Source organism: Tursiops truncatus, chromosome 11 (assembly GCF_011762595.2).
Source record: "Tursiops truncatus isolate mTurTru1 chromosome 11, mTurTru1.mat.Y, whole genome shotgun sequence".
Lineage (NCBI taxonomy): Eukaryota > Metazoa > Chordata > Mammalia > Artiodactyla > Delphinidae > Tursiops > Tursiops truncatus.
In genome coordinates this window covers 22,913,080-22,933,210 of record NC_047044.1, presented here as the reverse complement: position 1 = coordinate 22,933,210, position 20,131 = coordinate 22,913,080, and the positions used below count along the sequence as shown (strand labels likewise).

General features: G+C 40.7%; 1 long non-coding RNA gene across 1 annotated transcript in view; it reads right to left on the bottom strand.

Annotated features, from left to right (window-relative positions):
- LOC109552922 (uncharacterized) overlaps nucleotides 1–20,131 on the bottom strand; it is a 617,019-nt gene that overhangs the window by 393,647 nt on the left and 203,241 nt on the right. Inside the window, exon 5 of the long non-coding RNA XR_012324243.1 lies at nucleotides 14,735–14,810. This is a non-coding gene — a long non-coding RNA (uncharacterized lncRNA). The remainder of the gene's footprint in view (nucleotides 1–14,734; nucleotides 14,811–20,131) is intronic.

Below are 20,131 nucleotides of genomic sequence, written 5' to 3'. Positions count from 1 at the left end.
CACACACATTAGGCTATGCAATCATTCCCATTATTGAATGTAGCTTAGTCATCCTTAGTTAGTCTTTTTGTCTTCTCCTGAAAGTTCCCAGTTCAAGACGCTTCCAGGAATCAACAGAGAAGTTAAAGTAAGGGGACCTTATCTATACCTTACAGTCATTGCTCAGAGACCCAGAATGGCTAAAAGCATGGAAGTAGCCTCCTTGTAGACTGCTGTATCAATAAGGCTTTGTTCTGTGTGGGAATCCCAAATTATGAGTATGTACTTGTCCAAATGACCAAGTCCTCAAATAGATCAGAGACAGTATCGCTGAAATAAAGGGAACAGCCTCTCTCTGCTATTCCTCTCAGTCAAGATCATCTTGCTCTTCCAGCACAGTTACAAAAACCAATAAGAGTGGGTCATTTCTAGGGCTAGGATCACAACACAGGTTTTTTGGCTCACAAGGCATTGTTTTACATTGAACATAGTATTTCTTAATTTTAGTTTTCTTATCTGAATAGAAAGCCCTAAAATTTTTAAAAGAAGAATGAAGTTAACAGGTTGATAAGCATAGCCTTGATCAGTCACCACCTAATTCCTGCTGGGTCTCTTCAATCTAAGCTGTGTACTGACTAATAAGTACTCTCTCCTGTCACATGCAATGGCTTGCATGCATCACAGAGTTATTTGCAAGTTAATATATATTAAAATCACATATGCCCACACACATTACTTCTGTGTGTCAGGGGACCTCAAGAGATAATACATCCATCTTCATTTGTGACAGTGTATGCACCCATAGTTCATAAATGGTGATAAATGAATTGTCATGCCGTCCCAATGGTATAATACACTTATCCCCTATTCTTGCCATATTAATACATGTTCATTTCAGCACCAGTCAGATCTTTAAAATGAATGATCCAACATCTGCCTCCTATTGGTAACCACAGAATGCTAATTTCACCTCTCAACACCCAGTATAATTTGTTTGGTATGTAAATCAACAGCAGAAGAGAGGAACCAAAAAAGTAATAATAATAATTTCAACTCATTATGCCTCTCTGATATGCTAAGATAAATTGAGATGGAAAATGTTTACTTTGTTTATATTTCAGTAAATCCAGGAGGAGATTGCCCTCCGCAGCTGACCCACCCCCAGCTCATGGCCAGCCACAGTGGGGAGAATTGTTCGGGTTGATGAATGGGACTGTGAACTGTTTTTAAGCCAGTCCAATTGATGTGTTTATCACTTTAGCATCTGCCTGTATTAAGTGATTATTAATAATTGCCATCCTCACCTTACTTTATGCAGCCAACTTTCAATTTTTCAGAGGCTAACAGTAGTTTGTAACTTAACCCTGCCTATAGCTTTTTAAGGAGCATGAAATATCTTTCAGCCATTTCAGCCCTTCAGCACCTGCACTTAGTGATGGCTAACAAAAGGAGATACAACCTGAGGTGACCAAACCTTGAGACTGAAAGGGAACTTAGGGTCCATCACCTCTTCACCTCTCCCTGTCTCTTCTTCCCACTCTCTCAGCTTCCCTCCCTCACACCTTCCTTCTATCCCTCAAAGCTTTTCAGTTTGGCTGGTACTATGATATTTAGGACTACAGAAATAAGACAGATGGCTAAAATGAGGCGATGCATTAAGAGTGAATCTTGTTAACTAGTTTTCACTAAGAAAGATGACGCAGCACTAATTAGTTATTTTTCTGATCATGCACCCTATGGGTATAAAAAAAATTTAAAGCACACACCATATGTATAACTAAGTTCTATACATATAGGACTTTATATATTGTAGATTATTTAAACTTACACCAAAAGGAGATAAAATGGGAGTAGATATTCAATTTTTCTCTTTTTTACATGTTGGAAACAATAGACCCAGATAAGCCATGCCCTTTAATGAGCATTTCCCAGATCCCGAATGGTCCAATATACCTCTCTGGGTGGTGTCTCGTGAACAGACACTTGGACATACTCCTCTTGGTCAGGGTTCTGCAGACTCAGCATAGAGTTTGTTTAACCTCTTGCTTGCCTGAGGTTTGCATTCTGATACAATTATCTGTTTTGGTAAGTTTAGGAGTAAAACTTAGAAAACAAGAGTCAAACCTTCTGAAGTTATGTATGCTTTAAAAATGAATATTTTCTCAATCACTTCTCCATTTAGGACTAACAGGTGGCCCTGGGACGCGGCCAGGGCCAACTTGAGGCCTCAGTCAAAAGCAAACAAAGAACAGGTGAAGCTTCTCACTGGGGTGGTCTCAGGGGCAGCTGTCTGCACAACTCGCAGAGAAAAGAACGCTGGAGGGAAACACGGAACTGACAAAGTCGGTGATTTATAATCTCTCCCTCCCATAAAATGACTCTCGTTATTCTTGGGAGCTTAGACTCTGAAGCGAGCTGTAATGGGCCACTGGGCTAAAAATGAAGTGCAGATTTATTTCTATAATCACCAGCAGACAAACCCTTCCCTGGGAAATCACTAAATTGGCTTCTAAAGTGCTGGGATACCTTTAGAATGCTTGAGATTTATCTTTGGGATTGAGTGCTTGTGTTGCTCTGGGAAATTCTAACTATTTGAGTTGTAGATGCCCGATCAGTGTGCTGGGGAAGTTGGAAAGACAACAGAGAAGTGAGCTCTGCTTCCCTTTCACGCTCTGTTCTGAGAAAATTCTTATGCTTAAGAGATGGTAAGTAAATAACAATTACAAACACATCAAATACTGAGCCAAGAGACTACCTGATACAGCTTCTGTCCAGGAAACCAAATAAGTTCAGCCTCAATGTAAATTTAAATTCCTGAAATTGAACTTGACTCATGGTAAGGCATGAACTTGACTCATGGCTCTTGGCTGAAGGTGCCGTACTTCCCTTGTTATTCAAAAAGTCACTGGATCTAGAAAATATTCAGGTATAATTGTATAGCTGTGAATCTCAAGAGTTACGGTACAAGATACATACAAAAAAGTAAAACAAAAAAACAAATAAATAAGAACCACAAGATCCTTAGTGTAATTCTAGCTCACAGCTCATTTATAATACTGCCCTTACTCTGGCACACAGGTGATCAAGCAGCCACTGCAATTCTCACCAGTGCCTCTTGGCAGAGGTCTTAACTCATAACAAATTCATTTATTGCCTACGTGCATGTAGACATCCTTTTCCTGACTTCTTTCTGCCTCATCCTTAAGAATCTTACCAACTCTTTTTTTTTTTTGCGGTACACGGGCCTCTCACTGCTGTGGCCTCTCCCGTTGCGGAGTACAGGCTCCGGACGCGCAGGCTCAGCAGCCATGGCTCACGGGCCCAGCCGCTCCGCGGCATGCGGGATCTTCCCGGACCAGGGCACGAACCCGTGTCCCCTGCATCGGCAGGCGGACTCTCAACCACTGCGCCACCAGGGAAGCCCTTACCAACTCTTAATTGTGTACAATGGCAAAAGTACTTCAAGCAGTTTCTGAAAGTGAAAACTACGAATCTCCATTTGTGGAATTACCATGATATTCAGACCATAATCAAAAAATGCAGAGAATTTTAGAGCTGGAAAGGTTCTGAAGGAGCATTTACACCCATCTTTATGGACAAAAACACTGAAGCCCAGTGAGAATAAGTAAGTTGTCCAAGGTCACCCAAGCAGTCAGTGGCAGAGCTGGGAGTAAAATCTGGTTCATCTAGCTCTGCCATGATGCCTCCTTAAAATACTTTAAAGAATTATAGACCCAGAAGAATGACAAAAGAAGAAAGATATTTCTTTGCTCTGAATGCGTCAAATGTCTGAGCAGGTCAGACACTGTTTCCAACATCTAGAGCTTTAGCCCATAATGGGATAGACTGCCAATATTTGCTGGAAAATGGCTTCTTCTCTCACTGGCCAATTAATTTTTTTAATGATTTATGGGTGATTCTCAAAGAAAATGCTTTTCCTGTGAGAAGAATTAATATGCTGAACTTAAAATATTTGCACTAATTACTAAAGGTCAAAGTGAGACTGCAAAGACATTAATCAGAGGGCCCAAGGGAATGGGAATACATTGAACAAATAATGTGAAACTCTGATCAAAATATTGAGGAAGGTGCACTTTTTTGCTTATGCAATTACAAACTGGAGCGAGGACATTCTCCCTTAAATCTAGACCACGAGGTTCATGATGACTTGCAAGTAATGACCATAGTATCAAAACCTCTCATGGCTCTGAATGCCCTTAAGAGAAACTTCAAAGTCAGTTATTAACATGGAGATAAGGCTCTTCCTAATCTGATCTCACCCTGCTCATCTCTTTCCACCGTTTTCTTCTATCCATCCACACTTGCCTTCTTTCAGTTCCTCAGACTCACCATGACTCTAGAACTGCCCACTTGTTGTTTCTTCTGCCTAGAACACGTCCTCCTCTGACTATCCCACCCACTCCCTTACATCTGAATAAATCCTACTCATCCTTTTGGTCTCATTAGGTGTCATGCTCTATGTAGAAAGGTTGCATCACTCTCCCCAGTTCTTCACTTTTTACTGTATTCACAAAATTTGTCCTGTGACTTTTCAGTTTCTCCCACTAACGGATAAGAGAATATTTTCCCACTCATTAAATTTGAGTTCAGCTATATGACTTTATTTGACCAAGAGATTGAGGCAGAAGTAAGTGTGCCAGTTCTGATCATAATGCTTTAAGAGGTCTCATATGTTTCCGCTTGCCTACTTTGATTCTGCTGTAGCATGAGAAGAACATACTTGGACTAGCCTACTTATCCCAGGAGGAGGATGAGGGATATATAGAGCAGAGCCACCAAGGAAAACTTCATCAACAAAGCCCAGACCAGGTCAGCTGTTCCCCAGGTGACCCACGGACATATGACCAAGTCCAAAAATAGATCTGCAGAGCTGTTTAGCCTAGGTAGCCAACCTGAAGATACCTGAGAAATGACAAATGATTGCTATTTTAAGTCACTAAATTTGGGGGTGGTTTGTTATACAGCAATAGTATTTTTTCCACCATAGCAGTTATCAAACGTTATTACAGTCCTTGGGTTCATTTCCTCTCTCTTGAGGATTGTACGTTCCAATACAATTGAAACTATGCCCATCTTGTTCAACACATTATTTCAAGTTTTAGTACAGTCTACTGGTACACAATAGATACCCATTAAATAAGTGGTTGTAGAATGAATTCTTTATCATTGCAAAACAGTTTCTCTTCCATTATTCTGTCTCTCTCTAGCCCCGACAGCAAACTGCCCACCTATACTTTTTGAGGTCCTCCCGAAGTAGGTACAGTATTTAACCTGACAACCATCCTGCAAAATAAATTATGCTTATTTGACCATGTGCTAGACAGAATGATTGTGAATACAAGGCCCTATCTTGCTCGTCTATTATTGTTTATCTCGTGGTCTTATAGTCAGTACTAAACAGATGGATGAACATTAACAAATAAAACATATTCTTACATTTGGCACCACATTTCTATGTTCCTCCAAATTTCTTCAACCTGTATAAATTAGATTCAAAGTCAGTCTTTGAATACATGCAAACCTGTTAGGAATTAAGACCCTGTTCTTCTGTAAATGGTTATTGGAAACCTGAATACAGTGGTGAAAACTGCACTTAAAATAGTCATCAAAGAGCCCATCTCATGCACCTGTTTCCACATGGTGCTTTGGAAAAGGGGGAGAGACGCAGAGAATTTTACAATCTTTTGTTAATCCCTTGTGCCTTTGTACCACATCCCAACTCTCCACTTGCGCTGAAGGTTCATAATTGTAAAGGTTTGGCATTGTCAACGGCTCAGCTACCATGAACTAAGAGAAAATGGAGATATTCATTTAGCCCATTTTTTAAACTTATTTTTTAATTACTGTGGTAACAATGTTAAGGTACTTAATATCGTTGAACTGTACATTCATTTAGCCCAACTTTGCTGCCATATGGTCCCAAAGTCCTTAATCTCGGGGACCCGTAGGACAAAAGAAACTGAGAGGCACACTCTTATGTTTGAGAGGCACACTACTGGTCTCCACCACTGGAGAACTACACTTTCTTCTCACCTATAGTCTTTACTCTGTGATCTGCCCCCCATAGGAGAGGGGAATGAGGGAAAAGTACCCTTCATGTTAGAACGTTCCAGCGCCAGGTGACGCCACAGTCACCAGCGCCAGGCGTGAGCTGAAGAAGAAAATCACTAACAGAGCATCCCATGAGCCGGCTTTCTTATTAAAAGATCAACATACCCTTAGCATCTTTTGAAAGGGACGGCCTCATTTTCTGAAAAGTAGGGCTGCAAAAAACATAATATCTTCTTGGAACATATCCGTAAACGGAAGCCTAAAGGGGAGTGGAAATTCCATATCCTGGGTAAATAGCAGCCCCTCTTGAACTCACGGTTCTTTTAATACATGACCAATGAGATTACAAAGATGTTCTACAGGGAACAAACTTGTCCCACATGTTCAGTGCACACCAGCTAGGGGACGGTCCAGTGTTCTCAGCTATCTTCTGCACCGGCAGAGCATGGAGAAGGGACTCTGATTTTGTAGTTCTGGGCCTGGCACCTCCATTTTGAACAAGCCCCCTAGTTGGTCAGATGTAGGTGGTCTATAGACAATGTTTTAGAAATGTCTCCATCTCTTTCATGAAACCAAAACAAACTGGATGCAAAAGGAATCTTTCACCTTCCCCAGGCACCCGTGAATCTTATGTGGAACCTAGGAGCAATAATAACATCTATGTCATAGTGTGAGGATTAGACTAGATAATGCATGTAAGGATTCAGAAATTTGCCTGGCCTCTTGAAGGTTCTTCACAAATGCCAGTTATTATTATGATGCAGTCTTTTATGCATGGTTGATTCCTGAAGTACAAACAAGCCTCCAACTTTTCCAACCCTATATGTGAGAAGGTTAAAAAAAAAAAAAAAAAGGACTTAAAGTAAGATCTATTTTCCCCTCCCTCCTTTGTCTTGTGAATTCCTGCTTTATGAAGATAATTCTTAAATAATGCCCTTTCTGTGTTCTTGCCTCACCCAGAGCTAGATTCCTCTTTGAGGCTACCTGAGCAGTCATGCTTTCCTCTCTCACACCACTTGTTACTTGGTACTGCAATACTGTGCTGACTAATCTGCCTCCTCACTGGATTTTAACTAGCTTCAGAACAGGGTCCATTATTCCTCTAAATAAGTACTCTGGGTATTGATCTGCACCACCCAATTGCCCAGTACAGTGCCTGGGCCCCATAGGTGCTCAGTAAAACTTTAGGGAACAGAGAAGAAACAGAAAGGCACACTTAGACTAAAAGAGTGGACATGATGACAGGTATGGCATCCCAAAGCAAGCAGGCAAGTTGAGAAGTCCAAGCAGGAGAGCCACAGTCTGTGTCCAGAACCTAAAGAAGGGCACAAACCAATGTACGATCTTGGCATATAGGTGGTAGGGCATAGTGGTTAAGGCTGCAGGCTCTGGAGCCAGGAGCCTACCTGAGCTTGGATCTAGGTTCCATCCCTTACCAACTGTGTGACCTTTGACAAGTTAGTCACAGATGAGCCTCAGTTCCCTCATTTGCAAAATGGGAATAGTAACACTGATACCCTCCTAAGATTCATGTGAGGATTAAATGAAATAATAATAGGAACTATGTGCCTAGCACATAGTTAAGTGTTTAACAAATGTTAACGGCTGCCACTGCTGCTGTTGTTGTTACATAATAATGGTTGAAATTATAGGCTTTGTAGTCAGACTTGAATAGAAATCCATGTTCTAGCTCCTATTAGTTTCTGTGACCTTAAGCAAGTTAGTTAAATTTTGTAAACCTGTTTCCTCATCTATAATGAGGCAATAATAGCTGTGTCAGGAAAATAATAAATAAAAAATAGCACCATGATGCCTGGCACTTATTAAGTTTTCCATAAAGGATCATTAAGGCAGGAATTCCCACACAGAACTCAAACCGAGGCAGGAACAGAGTGGAATCCAGACAGAATTGGAGCAGTGTCGTGGAATCAGGCCAAGGGAAATGGTGTCATAGGCCTATTGAAAGAGGCCTGGTTGCCTTCTACCTGCTTAATGCATGTGGACAAGGACCTAGGTGACTGTCATAGCCCAAAGTGAGGCCGGACTTTGGGGATGTGACATCCTCCCCCACACCCCAGGCTGGGCATCTTTTGCACTCCTGCAGCTTATTGTTTTCCTCTGTCTTATCCTCAACTTAGAAGTATTTATGTGGGTATCAACACCACGTCTCATCTCCCTTGGTGCCCCTACGGGCATACTGAAGGAACCCAGTAACATTCACTGAGTTGGCACTAACAATCCAACAGCCTCGATAGATGGCTGGTTGCTCTGAAAGTGTCTCAGTTCCAACACTTGGGGTCTACTGCCCTCAGTGTATTTCTTAACATCTATCCTCACCTGTATTTTTTTTGTTTGCTTTAAGACTTGGAATTATCTTGTGCCAACTACAAAGTAAACTGGTTTAAATCCTCAACCTTAGGTTGTATAAAATTTCTGAGTCCACAACCCTAAGGTCAAACTGCCTTCCATCCCCTTCCTATCTCCACTCCCTGCTCCCCAACAAAAGGTTCTACAAAATCTCACTGGCAGTAAATCAACTACTAAAAACAACGATTTCTAAAAGTAAAGTTTTGTAATCAATTTTCCCAAAGAAGAGGGGAAAAAAGCAAACACGGTGTTTTTTAATCATATATACATACACACCAAGAAAACTTAGTTCTTAATCTTAGTGAAGTTGATCTCTGTGTGTTTCAGAAACTCAATTTGCAGCCTGGGAAAGTAATATTTATTTGAAGGAGCTTATTGCCAAAAGTGAATCATAAATCTGCAGGCTTTTGAGACTTCAAGGCAGAGAGAACAGAGGCAATTATTAGTCTGAATGTTCCACTGACAATATGAAATCTTTGTCTTTCAAAGCATTTGTTTAAGTAGGAAAAAGTTTGCCTAGCCTGGAGAACGTTCTATTGTGGGAAATGAAACTTCTGAAAGCTCCAAAGCTTATTTATATATTTGCTAGGCTTCTCTCTGCCAACTTTCTCCTCTCCCAGAGCGTCCGTTAATGCTAAGAAAAGCCTCCGAAAAGCACACATTATAAGCAGAGAAAATCTTAATGAATGTAATATATTTGGCAAATCTGTTTTATCTACCAAGGAAATTTCCTTCCTCTCTTCATCACTCATCTCTTTTTTGTTTGTTTGTTTTTTAATGTTTTTCTCCTTGATTCATCTTAGGCAGTTTATTTTTCTCTCCTTCCAAAAATGAAAAATAAAAATAGAAACCCAAACAATCTCTTGACTTCCATTCTCTTGTCATTTTCCATTTCTTCCCACTTACTCGATTTCCTTCCTTTTGGGAAACTAGGAGAAGGCTGGAGGTGGCAGGGGTAGTGCAGGGAACCTTAAGAGCCCTTTGCTAACTTCCCTTCTCTAGCTCAACCAGAGAAGTAGCCATTGCAAAACCCAACTATGAAAGCGTGGACTATACACTTTATAGGTCATCCTTGGCCAGTGTGCATGCCAAGCTCACCTCCCGCTGCCGCTCAGCATGCTGCTTCCCTCAGCTCGTGTGTGCTCAAGAATTGCTAAGCCATCTTAACACAGACCTGAACAGCCCCACCTAAGCTGTCAGCTATAGAAAGTGGTTTTTTCCATCATACAAGGCATTCCAAATCCAAAAGATTAGGAGTTACCTGGATAATTTCCTCCTAACACTAATGAGGTTAAAGTTGAATGCATTTGTATATCTTTGTACATAATTTGATTCTCCTTCCTACTGAATCTGTGCTACCTGAGACCACACCTATGACCTGAGATTCCCTTAAAACTTCGCTAATCAGAGCATGGTGCCTGGGCCAGAGGCATCAGCATCACCCGGGAGCTTCTTAGAAATGTAGCATTTCAAGCCGTTATCCCCTGACCTACCGAACAGGAAACTTCATGGCTCGCCTGCACATCAAGGTTTGAGAAGCTCTGTTAACCCAGTGCATACAAGGCACCTGGGGTTTGGCTTGAAGAAGTGAGAGGGCTGCTGCTTCTGCTGTGCCACACCCTCTACAGGGCAGTTCGTAGCGTCTCCAGATCCCCCACCCCTTCTCCATCTCTAATTGTCTTCACCGCTCCATCCGCTGGCTGCACTGGGCTGCCAGGGCCTTGGTCTCCGTTAACTGCAGGTACTGCTGGTGCATGGGCCGGCCACACTCTTCCCTCCTTGCCAGGTCTGCCCGTACCTGTGTGAGCTGTTATCGCAGAGACCGATGACATGACATTTACAGTTCCTTTCCCAGAAAGAAGCATAAGACATTTCATGAAAGCTGCACATAATCCTCCTCAATCCACTGTAGAATGGGGAGGGGGGATGCATTTTAAAATAATCCCATTTGATTCATCCCACCTACATGGTATTCTCTCCCCTTCTTGAGTAGAAGGAAAGCAAATAACTAAAGACGCACTGCCCCTGGGGGAGGTGTGCTCGTGTGTGTGTGTGTGTGAGCGTGCATGGAATATTTTTAAGTTTTAAAAAGGAGTCTGGTTTGTACAACTTCAGATTCTTCATAGGACTTCTGACTCTCTGACAATAGGCATTTGTCTAAGTATTCCACTCCCCACTCTGCAAACCCTGGCTGCCTACTGGAAGCCCATAACCCCAAGTCCCCACATTCCCATGCGTGCCCGGGCTGGAGACCACATGTGATGAGCTTTGTCACAGCTTCACACTGAAGACACAACCCCAAACCACATCATTAGGCTTGCAGCAGATACTTTCCATGCTGGGGCAGTATAAACACTTCTCCAAACGCATACCCATGCATTTTAGTTCCTTGTTTTTTCTGGGCTTCTCATACTCCCAAGCAGCCTCTAGCATTAAGCCATTCACTTGGAATCATGAGTTCTTCCTTTCTTTCCTTTTAGGCAGACAAGAACGTGGGCAGGCAGCCTCTGGCTGATGCAAACGCAGTGAACTTCTCCCAGACATCAAGGGTTCCAGCCAGTTTGTTGTGGTTTTGTTCTTCTGAATAACCTGTCAAGCTCATCTGCTTGACACTCAACATCTCAGCCCTGTGAGGAGAGCAGGGTCTGGAAGCTTCCAAAGAGATCACATCTCCTGTCAGATCACTGTTGGGCATAACACCTCTTCCCAGCGGTATTTGTGAGAGATGTCAGAGTGTGTGCTTCCTGACATGTAGCATTAGGCCTAGGGTTTTTAAAATACCTTCAAGAGCAAAAAGAAAGAGTTGCATCCTCCTTCTACTTTAACATGGCTGCAGACATTGTTTCATGTTAGCCTCCTAGCAGTGCAAGAGTAAGGGAGATAGAAACAGGTAGCTAAGGAAGAGGACTGGACCTCTCATAGGGGTGCCCACCATGTGTTGTTCATGGACTGGAGCATCTGGTCCTCTGAAAGTGTCTGGGCAGCTCTGTAAGAACACAGTAGGGCCCCCCCCTGAACTCCTCACTGAGCTATACAACATTTGCAAACTCTAGGACCCCTGCTTCTCTTAGGAAGTCCCCACCTATGACCAGATTGAGAGAAGAGTCTTCTCTCCTAGCCAGGGAATGAAACACAGCCTCTCAGAAATGAAACTTTTAATCTAAGATTCCATTTACATTAAACCCAGTTAACTCAGCTGCAACAGAGACCACAGGGATGTGTTTTTGAACAAGGAGGAATGCCCTTGTTTTAACTGAGTTCCAGCAGGGATTCATAACTTAGAGTGGGGCCTAGTATGTGCCTTTTCTGTGAGTCTTGGGGGTTTGGAAAAAATCCAATCTGAATATTTTAAAATCCTTAGAAGGATCTGGTTGGTAACAAGGAGTGACTTGCTTTCCACAGATTAACTCAAATGGAAAATAAGATTAGTCTAAATGACTCCCATGCATATTTCTAGAAGAGTCCCAAAATGGAATGTCCTTCTCTCACAATGCATTTTGTAACACCATTCTTTAAATCTACTCAAGAAAGGAACAAAATGTAAGAATGGCCCTCATTTTAGTCCTTGGTCCTAATTCTGCCCATTTTTAGAAGCTGTAAGATTGAGTGGCATAAAATCCCTTAGGTTATCACTGTTTCCATACTGTGCAACAAATACTTGGTGTCCCTATTGAGTGCTTGGGAGCACCGTGGAGGATACCAAAGTGTAAAACTCAGTTTACTGCACAAGGTTGTAAACCACATAAAGCAAGGATGGCCTTTTCTCACCTAGAAGTCAGCCTTAGCCTGGAATCTCAGTCAAAGAAATATACTCAAAAATAACCAAGAAGAAATTTCTATCTATATGGAAATCTATTAAAAATTCTCCAAAGAGATCCCTCTCACAACACACAGCAAAACTGACTGAAACCAGCTTTTCTGTCACTTTTTATCTACATAAATATATTATTTGTGCGTGCATCTGTATGCATTGCACCTGCCCCCAGAAACTCTCTTCTCCAAAATCTCTCAAACTCCCACAAGATTTCTTCTGTCTCCCTTCCCTGTTTCTGTAGGTAATACTTTTCTCTTGTCAGTAGATCTCTGATATTTCCAGTATAAACCTGGCTGGCCTCTCCCACCTTCTTCCACAATCAGTAAGTGACTGGCCCAGGAGCCCACCTGGTAAGACACAAGGAAGGGGAAGCAGGAGGAGGTGGAAACTGCTTCTCCTCAGCAAACTGAGGAGGGGAAAGGCTATGAACGTTTAAATAATATTCATTTCCCTATCAGGAGGGAACTGTTTAACAAATATTAATTGAATACTTATTTTATGGGCTACACACAACCCAGTATGAACTTATTGATAAAACAGACCTGGTCCCTGCCCTCAAGGAGTTTATTGTCTACAGGGGGAAGCAATTCTCAGTAACTGAATAATTACTATTATGATAAGTCCTGCAGCCACCAGCAGGGTACAGCTCTAATCCGGATGTCCCTTAAGATGTAAGTTAAAGCAGTCAGATCCCATTCCATATCCAGTGATTAAGTCCAGAGCCCTCTTCAAGATGCCTGCAAAATTCCCAAGGAGCGGAAGATGGGGGAATGAGGTACATTTTCCTACCCCTGCTGAATTCTCTCTCATTTCCTGCCTCTGCTGAATTCTTGTTCTCTGCTCTGTGCCTGGAGGTCAGTCCTTCATCTCCCTGATTCCCCACTCAAGCAACAAGGGAACAAAGCCTGTGATGTGTAGCAAAACTTTCGCTGAAGTTTTCTAGGTCACTGCCAAAGAGTTACATTCCTGCATGACACAGCAAGTAACTTAAAACTACATATTAGTCATCTCATCTTATAAGTCCCTTTGGCCACCATGACACAGGGGATTTCACACTGGGCTCCCTACTCCAGTCAGCACCCAGTCGTTTACCATCTTGCTGCTGCTGTGAGTATGCACGCACACACACGCACACGCACACGCACACACACACGCACACACAATTATCCAAGTAATTCCAAATTCTTTCACTCTGTTATACACAGAAATTCAGTTCTCTCCAACCCTTATATCCAAACTCAGCTCTAGACCCAAACTTTAGTTACTCAGAGGAGCAAAAGAGTTGGCTGTATGTTAAAAGCAAAAAGAACCACAAATTTATAGTCTTTTCTCTAATAAGAACTAGCCTCCTTTATTAAGTGACAAAAAGAATTATGCCAACACTGAGAGATATAAAAATTGTCCCTTTCTGTGTAATGAGATTAGACCAAATACTCTCTAAGACCCACTAGACTATAAGTTCCAAAAGAACATGGACAGTGTCTGTCTTATTCTCTTCTGTATGTAGTATCTAGTGATCTCAACAAATGTTTTGAATAATTTACTAATATCCTGTTCAGTACTAACATTCTGTAATTCTTTAAGATCTGCAATTCTTTTATCTATTTTTATTTTTTAATCATACTTGTCTCACATATGGAAGAAGTGTAGAACAAAAGCTTTAGCCAAAAGAATTAAAGCATTAAATCTATATACTTATTATTATATCAGTTAGGATTACTTCGGCTATGAATAACTGAAAAACCAACTCAAAGTGGTTTAAATGATAAAGAAATTATTATTTCACAGAATAAAAAGTTCAAGGATGAGGTCGTCCCAGGGCTAATCAATTTTCCAACTTGGCAACATTATCGATATCCAGGTTCTTTACAACTTTCTACTCTGCCATCCTCAGTGAGGTCCTTCAGAACATCTTCTCATAACTGCAGAATAGCTGGAGCCACATGAAACATCACACTCCACACAACAAAGCCCTTCTCTGGGCCCTTCATCAGGAACAAAGGTAACCTTCCCAGAAGCCACTCCATAGACTTTAGCTCACATTTCACTAGCCAAAACAACATTACCTGCTCAGTCCTAAACCAATGCAAGGGAAATGGAATAGCCACTACTGCCTAAGACTAACCTGGATTCAGCTCTTGGAGTTGGGACACCAGAGTCCCAAAAGAACCCAAAGTCCCTGAAGAACATGGTCACTCCTTGCCTGAACATAATTGGAGTTCTCTTAGCAAGGATAAAGGAAGGAGTGTCTACTGGGTAGTCAACCAACAGTATATGCCATATATACTATCATTTAAAAAATGTCATTCTGAATGCAATGAGAATAATTTTCACTGGGAAACTAATTCCAAATGAAAGGAATGTTTTGAAGATTGGGTCACTGATTAACCCAAAATTGTCAATATTGATGTATTAATCTCTTTTTCCACAAACCTTTCATTGTATTTTGTGTCCAAAGTTATTGGGAGTATTAGAGATAAAAATTGTCCATGTCTTCCTTACCTGGATTATTTAGGATTCCTATTTTAATTGGAACTTTTCAGAAGGATGTTCTGATGCCATTCCTGATGCCATGACACTGAAACAAACAGAAACCACATGCAATAGGTTACACCAAACTCTAGGAAGCTGTTATTTATTTCAAATACAATACAACCCACCCTCTTAGAAATATTCATTATCTTGCAGAAATTTCTCTCCTGGATACCAAGCTAGAACACACAAGAGCTAGTCATTAATGCTAGGGACCACAGCAAACTGTGAGAGACACTGAGGCTGGAAATGCAAAGTGTCAGGCCATGTAGTAGAGATCCACAGAGAAAGACAGAACACCCTTTTCATCTCCACTGCCCTTGATAAATTAAAGACTCTTCTAGATGCAAGTGACAAAAATCTGACCTAAACTATCTTAAACAAAACAGAACTTTTATTGACTTATCAGAACATTCTCTGTGAATCTCCATAGAAAGGAAACTTCTTTCCATTTTAAATTTTTGTATCATCTTCTTTTAGGATTTTTTTTTGAAAGAGCAGAAAGTTTAAAGGCTTCCTACTTGCTTGCCAAATAGCACAGCATGATAAATCTTACAGCACCCAAATTACAATCAGCAGCATCTCAGTAGCTCACATCTGCCTGTGGAATTCCCTTTACAATCAATCAGGTGTATTGAAAAGGCCTTTGTGATGCAGGTGGGAACAAAAGTCACCTGTGTTTTTCAGTTTACTCTAATTTGTACACAAGATATAATTTGCTACACTGCAGGTCTCTTGCTCAAAGAGATTCAAAACAACAAAAGCAAAAATAATCACTACTATTCTGAGCGTGAGATAAGTGATAGGAAAACTAGCTGTGATCAGCTGGGAATTACATTAAATCTAAACCATATGCAGGAGCAAAGAGCTTTAGTAGGGGAAAAGACCTAAAAAATGTAACCATTGTAATCTTTTATTTCATAGATGAAGAAATGAAGTCAGTGGCCTTGTAGTTAACATGGCCAGTTGGATACATAAGGTGATTTTCATTCCCTCCTCAATCCCAACTAGACTATCAGTAAAGGAATACAAAAAGTGTAAACCCAACTGGGCAAAAGAGAACAGGAGAGGAAATACATAGTGGACAGGAGACCACAGGGTAGTGGATAAGTGGTGGTCATCAACTTAGCAGCCAGAGAAATCTGGAAACTAAGTGGCAAGAAAACCTACCTGTGCCTCTAAACCGCAGAAAGCCCTGGGAATTGGTGATACCAGGTACCTCTGAAGGGTTGAAGGATGGAAATGAAGATCCAGAGGACTGGATGAAAGTCAGGATAAGGAGCCAATAAATCTCTTAGGTCACCTTCCCAAATCTACTTAGCCAAGAGATGGTTTATCCTCCACTTTGGCAGAAGGTGGGAGGGTTTCCACTCTAGAAACACTGAACAGGAGAAACTCCATGCTAATGCAACAGAGGGAGGGATGGGGCGCAATGGGGGAATTATACTGAATTAATAATGATGACAGTGATGATAGTTAAAATAGGTGTAACTATTTAATGAACACTCATGATGTTTAAAACACCACAAGCAGGTTATAGGCCTTGATTCACTTAATCCTAAAAACTACAGGTATACTCCACTTTTCAAAAGTTTGCTTTACACCACTCCACTTATGAAAGGCCTACCTTAGTATCGGTTTTTGCTAACTGAGAGAAATCAAAGAGGATTTTCACTTTTACAAAAAAAAAAAAAAAAAAAAAGATGAAAAGTGAAAATAGCATTCAACTGCCTCAAACCACTTGCAGTGAACCACTGCAGAGGCAGCTGGCAACCCAAGCAGTGAGAGTGGCCCCACCAAGCTCCTTCCCCAGGAACCACACTCAGCATCTCAGCATCAAGCCACCACAGCTTTGAACTGTGTCTGTGAGCATCTGTGCTTTACCTCGGTTTATTTTGCGCCCTTTAGCAAAATGTTTCCTACGGTAATTGCTTCTTCTCTTTATGCCATTTCAGCTTATGGAAGCCTTCATAGGAATGCTCTGATTTCAGATAGCAGGGGAAACCTGTACCCTATAAAGTAGGTATTACTAGTGCCCTCATTTTACAGATGATGAAACAGGTCAAACAAGTGCAAGGAAGTCACAAGTAACAGAGCAGAACTTTGAAACCAGACAGTCTGATTTCAGCAACCGATTATTAACCACTGTATAGGGGATCATCATCCCCTAGTCATGGTTTCCAGAAAGCCCTCATTCAGATGTACAGCTGCAACAGTAAATTGGAGTATTCATCTTTAGAGCAGTTGAAGAACCACAGAGAAAAGACCTACACGTCCTGCCTGATCCAAGTCACCAGCCAACCTGGTCCACCAAGCACCCAAAGCCTTATTCAACTCCTTAGAACATTACAATTGCATATGAACAGAGAGCCTAGGACACCATATATTTGAGGAAAGTCTCTAAGGTGAAAAAGAGGAACCAAAACAAATTGGAAAAATGGAATTCAGAAAAATCAAAAAGAAACTAAAATATCTTCAGAGAAATAAGAAAAAATACTGCATCCAAGAAACAAGTGCAGAATGCTATTTTTTTAAAAAAAAGAATCTTTTATTTTTTTTAATTTAAAATCTTAAATAGAAAAATCAGAAGTTAAAGTTGAAATTAGAAAATACATAAGAAAAACTAAGAAAACTATATAATCAATCTAGGATTCCAATATCTTATTAATAGGAGTTTTACAAAGGAAAGGGAAAAAAAAAAGAGAAAAGGGAGGAGAGAAAAATTACCAAAGAAATGATACAAGAAAATTTCTCAGAACTGAAAAAAATGAAAGGGCCTATTGAGTGTCCAACACAATGAACAACAAAAACAACTCCAAAGTACATTATTAATTTCAGAATATCAGGGATAAAGAGACAATCCAAAAAACTTCAGAGAGGACAAAGAAAACATGTACAAAGAATGAGAAATCAGAACATTAGATCTCTCAAAAGGAACTCTAGAAGTTAGTAGACTGGGGAGAAACATCTTCATAATTCTGAAGGAAAATGATTTCTAAAACAGCTTTGGCTAATTCTCCAACCTTTCCTGCTCTTCCCTACCCTATCCAATTTAACTTGCAACCAGTTTCAAATCCAGAAGAAATTAAGTTCCTGGGGGCCCATGGACTAACCTGCACTGGATTTGGTTGGTTTGGTGGCAGTAGCTAATACTGTAATCCCACCACTGCTGCTGTCACCATTCCAAGGAATCCAACATCGATTTATATCATTTGTTGCAGACCCAGACTATTCCAACTTTATGATACGTTTCCAAAATCTGATCTTTTGAAACTGGCAAATTAATTTCTATATTTGTTTTCTATTGGCTGCTGTAACCAATTACCACTAATTCAGTGATACATAACAACACAAATTTGTTATTTCACAGTTCTGTAGGTCAGAAGTCTGAGTAGACAAGACATGGTTTCTCAGCTACTGGTATCACAGGCTGAAATCAAGGCATAGTCCAACCTGAGCTCTGATCTGGAGGCTCTGGGGAAGAATCTGCTTCCAGATGCATTCCCATTATTGGTGGAATTCAGTTCCTTGTGGAGGTAGGGCCAGAGTTTTTCTTGCAGACTGTCAGCAAGAAACTTCTCTCAGTTCCTAGAGGTCCCCATTCTCTGCACATAGCCCTCTACATCACAGGGCCAGCAACAGCACACCAAGTCCTTCTCACACTTGGAATCTCATTGACTTCTCTTGCTGCATCTCTTCTGCCTCCAGTCAGAGAAAGCTCTCTGCTTTTAAGGGCTCTTGTGATTAGATTGGGCCCATCCAGATAGTCCAGGATGATCTACTATTTTAAGGTACGTAACCTTAAATACACCTGCAAAATCCCTTTTGCCATGTTACGCAACGTATTCATAGGTTCCAGCATTGGAACGTGGATCTTGGGGGAACCATTCTGCCTACCACAATTTCTAAAGGAAATAAACTCAGTTTATTACAGCAATAGATAAATCTGTTTTGTCCCTGACCCCTCACTGGAATAGGAACATTTGTACTTTCATATGCATCTGATAAGACCAGCAATTAACTAATACAACAAAATTTGAGTGCCTACTATGTGAAAACACTGTGGTAGGCCTTGGGAATTCAAAAGTGATTAAAACACAGAGTCCATTCTCAAGATGTTCACAATCCAGTATACGAGACAGAAAAATAATCATAAATACATATGGAAAATTCAGTGTCAGATAAACTCAAGAATCTTTAAAAGCATAATAATGGGGCATCAACCCAGCCTTAGAGATGGGGGAACTTTATCAGAGATGACCCACCTGTCACCTGATGAGACTCAGATCAGAAACCAAGCCATCCAGATCCAGTTAGAAAGTCCAGTACTTATTTCACTGCAGTGCATCACCTCTACTTTGCAAGTTTTCTGTTCAATTTACTTAGCTCTTTGCCTCATTTTTATAATGCATGTGATATAATTATGGATTTATGAAACACCCAAAAGACACCAATTGAGTTTTACTTTTTGCCTTTGAGCTTACTGCACAAAACAGGAGCAAAATTATACCCATACTCAGACATTATTGCTTTGTTGATTTTCATGTTTCCCAAAATGGATAATATTTTGTTGTTCTACCACAGTCATTAAAAGAAATAGAAGATCTGATCTGTAGAAACATTGTGATTGTCACAGGGAAGCTTCCTGGAGGACATGCAGGCTATTGATATTCTCTCCTCAAGCTGGAAACGGTCTCTGGAGATCCATGAGAAACACAGAATCACAACAAAGACTGGAAAACAAATTGATGAAATCAGAGATGGCTGCAGACCTGTAAATACCTTTTCACGCTGTTGCCATTTCAGTTTGAACTCTACTTTAGTTTTGCAAATTGATGGGAAAAAATCTAGTTTTATTTCAGTGTGTTTAACTTTTCAGTTAAAGACCAAAGAGTAGGTTTCTACACTCAAAATGGTTCCTTTTGATAGCTTTGTTAAAAATCACAAAGCTCCTTCCCCACAAAAGAGGCCCATTCATTACATTGCAATGTTAGAAGCAAACTCAAAGGAGAATGTGTGACTTTCTTTGAAAGAAGGTTTTAATATTTTCATAAAGATCCTCTCTTCGGCTCCTCAAGCATTTGCCTTTCATTTTGTTTTATTGAATTAGGCTGCAAAGCACTCGAGCATGAAGCTCTTTGTCATTTCTAACCAGGCTTACATTGATTCCACATATCCATATGCCTCGTCTTGGTACATTAATCTATACATCTATTCCACTGAAAAGAAGAACTCTCTAATTTATTATGTAAAAGGATAAGCCACCTCCATAGCCCATCTGCATGCAGGTATGCTTAGAAGTAGATTTGTTTCCTCAGACTTAGAGCTGACTCCTTTAGTGGCATTAAACCAAGGGAAAAATGAAAT